The sequence below is a fragment of the Epinephelus fuscoguttatus genome, linkage group LG16 (assembly GCF_011397635.1).
Source record: "Epinephelus fuscoguttatus linkage group LG16, E.fuscoguttatus.final_Chr_v1".
Taxonomy (NCBI): Eukaryota; Metazoa; Chordata; class Actinopteri; order Perciformes; family Serranidae; genus Epinephelus; species Epinephelus fuscoguttatus.
Window position 1 is genome coordinate 39,439,310 of NC_064767.1, and position 6,054 is coordinate 39,445,363.

Below are 6,054 nucleotides of genomic sequence, written 5' to 3' on the forward strand. Positions count from 1 at the left end.
TCCCTCACAAATAAACTAATAAATACATGAATACAAACACCTTAGCTACTACTGAACATTAGAATGTGATGAGGCACCTTTAATGTTCATATGAAGGCAAGTGAAGAAGCTGCTATGCTATGTTCTAATAACCTTTCCTATTTTAATTTAAACTTTTTTATGTCAACCTCCCAGTGAGGTGCAGTTTCCTCATCGCTGCCCTGTGCATTGAGGCCTTCCAGACTGGACCGCTATGGACGGAGTGTAGGGTGGTCCATTTGTATATGGACAAAGTGGACCTGTACTGGGATAACATAGTCTTGCAACAGTAAGCCTCGACAAATATCCACATCATGAAAATTGGGATTAAAAGTACAACTATGTTATCATTTATGACCTGGATGTGATTGCAAGTCCATAAAACCAAGCAACTGTATTGATGTCTGTGTTGTATTTGTTTAAATAGTCCTATAGAATGATGCTAGCAGCATTGTCACCCTTACATTGCTCAGTTTGTTTATACTTTGAATATAATCTGATGATCCAAACTGAGCGCAAGCCTTGCCTGAACCTCTTCTGTGAAGCCTTCTTCCGTACCTCCAGGCTCTGTACACCCGGGAGAGTTGAGCCTGATAGGAGGGGCCAAATTTGAATGTGTGTTTACAAACAGGAACTGGAAAATCCTCCAGACCCTACCTTTAAAGTTACTAGTATTAAGGCCAGGCTTGTGTTGACCACAACATGCGTGAAGTGGGGACCAAAAGCAGTTTGATAACAAATCTTTAACAAATCTTTACTTTTCAATGAACACAAGGAAAAAAAACTCCTGTTTTGTTGGCTGGAATTAAAAATTAAACGTCAGGAGACTCTCACTGTGCTCAGCATTGCTGGGGACATGTCCATCGGGAGGTTTGGACCGATGATTCTCAGGAGCAGCACATACTGCGCGGATGCCTCATCTTCATCCTGCCTGAGCCATGATGACTAGGGATGTGAATCTTTGGGTTCCTCACGATTCCATTCTCGATGCTCAACCCTAAGCATAGCATAGTAGGTGATAAAACATTTTAAATACATGTAATTAAAATGCTGCCCATCTCTGCCAACAATGCATAGGCCTATGTGATACAACAATATAAAAGAATACAAGTAAATATATGCTGCATATAATTTGAATTGTCTGTATCAATAACCTGAAGAATTGCAGGTCTGTATAATCCAAAAGAAACTAAGAGAAAACCAGGCTTTCATTGACAGCAAATAAATCTATGGGCCTACTGCCATCTGCTGGTGAAAAGGACAAACATCAGTTTGACACTTCACTGACACAACGATGCGTTATGGAGAAACCCAGTATTAACAGTAACAACGCAGCACACACAATAATTTATTATATCCTCGATTACTATATTGCAAACAATTCGGCAAATGAATATTAAAACACAACCTTTGAGGGAATCCCTATATGTCCTTCATGGGAACAATATGCATGACGATTTCCCTTATTAATCTCTGAACAGCAACATTATGGTTGAACAACAAGTTTTACTGTAGCCATAAAATTTGCGATGGCAGGCAGCTTTTCAAAATGCGCAAAACATCAGGTGTAAGTGGAAATAAAAGATACATGGGAAAGTTGTATAGGATATTAATAAGTTTTATAGGTAATCTTATCTTCCTTTTATTTTGAAGTTACTTCCGCCTCCCACATCCCTAGTCATCCACAGTTTTGATGTTAGCAAAGCACCTGATATGCTTGTCCACAGTGACACAGACAGTACAGTTCGTGATGTAAAATAGGAGAGTGGATGTAAAGTAGTTTATGTCCTGATGAGCAAATAAATCCCAGTGTGTATCCCAGAGTTAGCTTGAAGCTCCCTCAGGCCATGTTTAATCAGTCTCACACAGGGCTTATTTTTGTGGATCTGATGTCTGTATGCCGGGGTGAGAAAAAGGGAAAGGTGATCAGACAGGCCTAAGTGGGGGAGTGAGGAGACTTTGTATGCTTCCTTAATGCTGCTGTAGACATGATCCAGTGTGTTTAGACCTCTCGTGGGACATGTCACATGCTTGTGGAATTTAGGGAGGACAGGTTGGCTTGATAGATTGGAAGTTGGCTTGATTAAAGTCTCAAGTTATGATGAAAATCCCATCTGGGTATGCAGTCTGTGATTTGGTATTGACAGACAGCAGATTTGTCCAGGGCTAGCTTGGTGTTTGCACTAGGTGGGATATCATAGTGGGATATATACAGCTATATCAATATCAACTGTAAATTCCCGGGGCAGGTAGAGGGGTCGGCATCTCATTGTAATATACTCCAGGTCTGGTGAGCAGTGTGTGTCAGTGGTGGTATATTCATGCACCACTGGTTATTGGAGTATATATACCCCCTCCTCTGCTCTTACTGGAGTCTCTGTTCCTGTTTGCCTGGTGGGCTGTGCCGCTCGCTAGCATGATAGCCTCGTCAGGGATCCCGCTGTGTAGCCAGGTCTCAGTTATCACCATTAGGGAGCAGTTCAGAACCGACTTTTGTGCCGCGATGATCATCTCCAGCTCATCCACCTTGTTGCCCAGTGATCTGGCGTTAGTGAGAAAGATACTGGGCATCGCTGGTTTGTACGGGGCTCTCCTTAGCCTGGTTAGCACACCGGCTCGACAGCCACGCTTCTGCCTCCGCTCCCTCCAGCGCCTCTTGTGTCTCTCGTCCGGTATAGTAATCCACCAAGACCCCGCTGTGTATATGGTTGTATCTACTGCTCCAGATTACATCCATACGGCCACATACTACTCCGATCGTCCCTGCTGTATGTAATGTTGCTAGTCGACAACTGAATAAACGTAACTAACAACAGGAAATCAACAATCCACAGAGAGAGCAAAGCCGCTGCATCCGAACGCGCTGCCATCTTGCCCAATTCAGAGGATGTTATTGGCACGAAAGTTTCAAGAAAAATGTTGCCAAGGCATCAAAAGACAATTCGTCCAAACATTTGGACAGTAAACAAGAATGGTAATATGAACATTAGTGCAACAATAAGATTGATAGAATTCATTGTATACAGTATAATACTCATATGTGTGCGTGTGCGTGTGTGTGTGTGTGTGTGTGTGTGTATGTGTCTGTCTGTCTGTCCCTCAGGTTTTAGCATACTGCTACATATTGGGCAGTAAGCTATGCCCTGTGTCCTTCTTTTAGCCCTTTGATGTGCTCACTAAGAGAAAAACAATGGAAATAGACAGACCCCATAGTTTTTTTTTAAATATAGGCCTCTACCAAACGGGTGAGATAGCTCTTCATGGTAATGGTAAAACATAAAGAAAAAGATCAAATTTACAAACCACACACTGTTATAACAACCAGGTCTCATTCTGAAATCGTCTAATACCGGCACTTGGGGCACTGACCTCCAGCATCAGACCCTGACCACAAAAGCCGTTTTTTCATGTTAGCATGATGCGCAGCCAGTTGCCATTATTGTGTAAAGGCAACCGGCAGCGTCAGGGGAGAAAACGTGGTGGGACAACAACTTAAGTTAAGGGGGCAGAAGTCTGAGTAGGGCAGGTGAATGGGTCCAACAACCACTGAATTTCACCCAGGGAGTCGGTGTTCACTTCCCGTATGAATGTAAAGCCAAACCCTGTTCTTTTGTCCTAAACCAAATCACGTGCTTTTGTTGCCTGAACCCAACCATATGTGTGTGTTGACAAAACATAACCACATGCATCTGTTGATGAAGGAAAAAACTTTAAATTCGTGCTGTTGTACAGACGTAGTGCATTTATCCTGAAAGAGACTGTATGCAAACTGTACATGTCCTGTGAAAACAGAGGTGTATTTTGAAAACAGAAAATGCATGTAACAAGATGCAAGATGCATCCCAGGATGTCAATAACCAACACACCCAGGGGCACCTTGCATGGCATATGTTGATGTGGAAAGTCCATATATTAATACTTAACAAGGGCAGAGTGAGAATGTGCTGGTTATAATGCTTGTAATATGTTAGTATACCAGCATAATGACTTTGTAACCATGGAATTAGTGGTACTAGTGTTATTTCCATGTATTTATTCTAGATATTTACTATTACAGTACTTTGAAAAGTACTTTTCATCAAGTATATAATGTAATAACATTGAATATATTAACAACAGTGAATATTCATCCATTTTTCATTTCATGAAAATTGTGAATTTATTATTTTAGTATCACTACCTTTACCGCAAATGGACAATTTACTGTTTGACTGAGCATGGCTTTAGACAGTAAAAAAATCACACTTGCAAAATTATTTCAGCATACATGTATTGAATAATATTAAATGTATCATTTAACAACAATGAATAATCAGAAGTGTTTTTATTTATTTGCAAATAGTCAGTTTTAACCACTCTAGCTGAGCTTCAATACCTTTACCATACAAGAACAAATTAATCATTTGGTAGAGCATGTTTTTAAAAATTATTTGACCCCTATTAGCTTTTTATTTTTTGTATACAGTTGCATACAGTTGCATAAATCAAATAAAAATGTTCCCTAAGTCCTCTGAAACTATAACATATGCCTGCCTTAAAAAAAAAAACACCACACAGAGCCCTCATGTCTGAGGTGACTTTTTTTGTTGTTGTTGTTGTTACTAACTTCCTGTAGGGAGGAAAACTGTAAAGGCAGACTATTTAAAGACACAGCGATATCTACTGGGTTATTTTTAGCATAACATACCTCAACCAAATAGTAGAGATAGCTCATTTCAACCCTATTTTCATTAAGATAAAGTGACCAAAAAATGTGCTCTCCCTTATGGAGAAGGATGTTTAAGGACCAGGAGTATTTGATTTATTGAGTTTGTTAAAAAAAAATGTTCCTTATCTGACTTAATGTCTGACATTGTAGGAGGAAGTGCATTTCTGTCTTACCTCCAAAGACCACATGAGGGCCTCAGAGGATTAATTGTCACACATCTCAACTGCTACCCAGACATCACACAACTGTTCAGCGATCTGATTCTGGGTACCACAACCTTCTATTCAAGGGCCCTTGGCACCGAAATGCTGCCTTCATGTGAAAATCTGTGACTCACATGTATTCCAGCATCATAAATTATAGTGGTGAACTGGCCTTTTTGATTATGGGCTGGAAGAATGACAAATCGGAATATGATTACATGTAAATCAAACATGTTTGCTCATCCAGTGTAGATATGGGAAATTAGATGGAGTAACAAAGTTCCAGGTTTTTGCTCCAGGTGAGTAAATATTATAACATTATAACATATAATATTATAATACTATGAAATAATTTATATTATAACTATGACAATATAGTGTCCAAGTGTTTGAGTCTGCTGGGCAATTTTAAATATGTCGTTTGAAACATTTGAGGTTGTAGCTACAGTTGAGAACACAGATTTCCTGTCCACAGTGTTGTGTCTGAGAACTTGTGGGTTTTAGTTTAATTCTGATATTTCTTTAGAGAAAATACAGTATCTGGAAATTGTATTGTTTTCAGAAAAGTTAAATCAAGCAGCTCCTATGTCAATAAAGTGCTCTCTGCATTGCTACAAAAAAAAAAAAAGATTGTTCTAGAGGATGGTGTTGACATGATCCTTATAAACATAAAGTAAGATGTACATCAGAAATACAGTGGGCCAAATCAGGCCTGCAATAGGGTGCCAGGTGGCCCACTGACCGTTTTCTAATCCACAAGAAAATTAATATTAATTCTCTTGGATTTTTATTTGTACTTTGAATGTAAAGAAAGTGCCAGAGTGCATTAAAAACATCAAAAAGGGCCAGGGGGAGAGTCCAGTCTTATTTTTTATGTATTAATTACTTAAGTAACTGGTAACTGGCCTCCTTGCATTTTGCAAATGTAGCTCTTGGCCAAAGTAAGATGAGTTTCCCTGATGTACATCCTTACTGACACTCTGACCCTTGACTAAACTGAATATGCTGCGTCATTTCATGTGCACTGCCATATTACCAAAATTGAGATTTATGCAGTGGCCATTGCTAATAACAACTGTATGACACATAAGGTAAACTAGTAATCCTTTTGCAGGTTCATGCTAC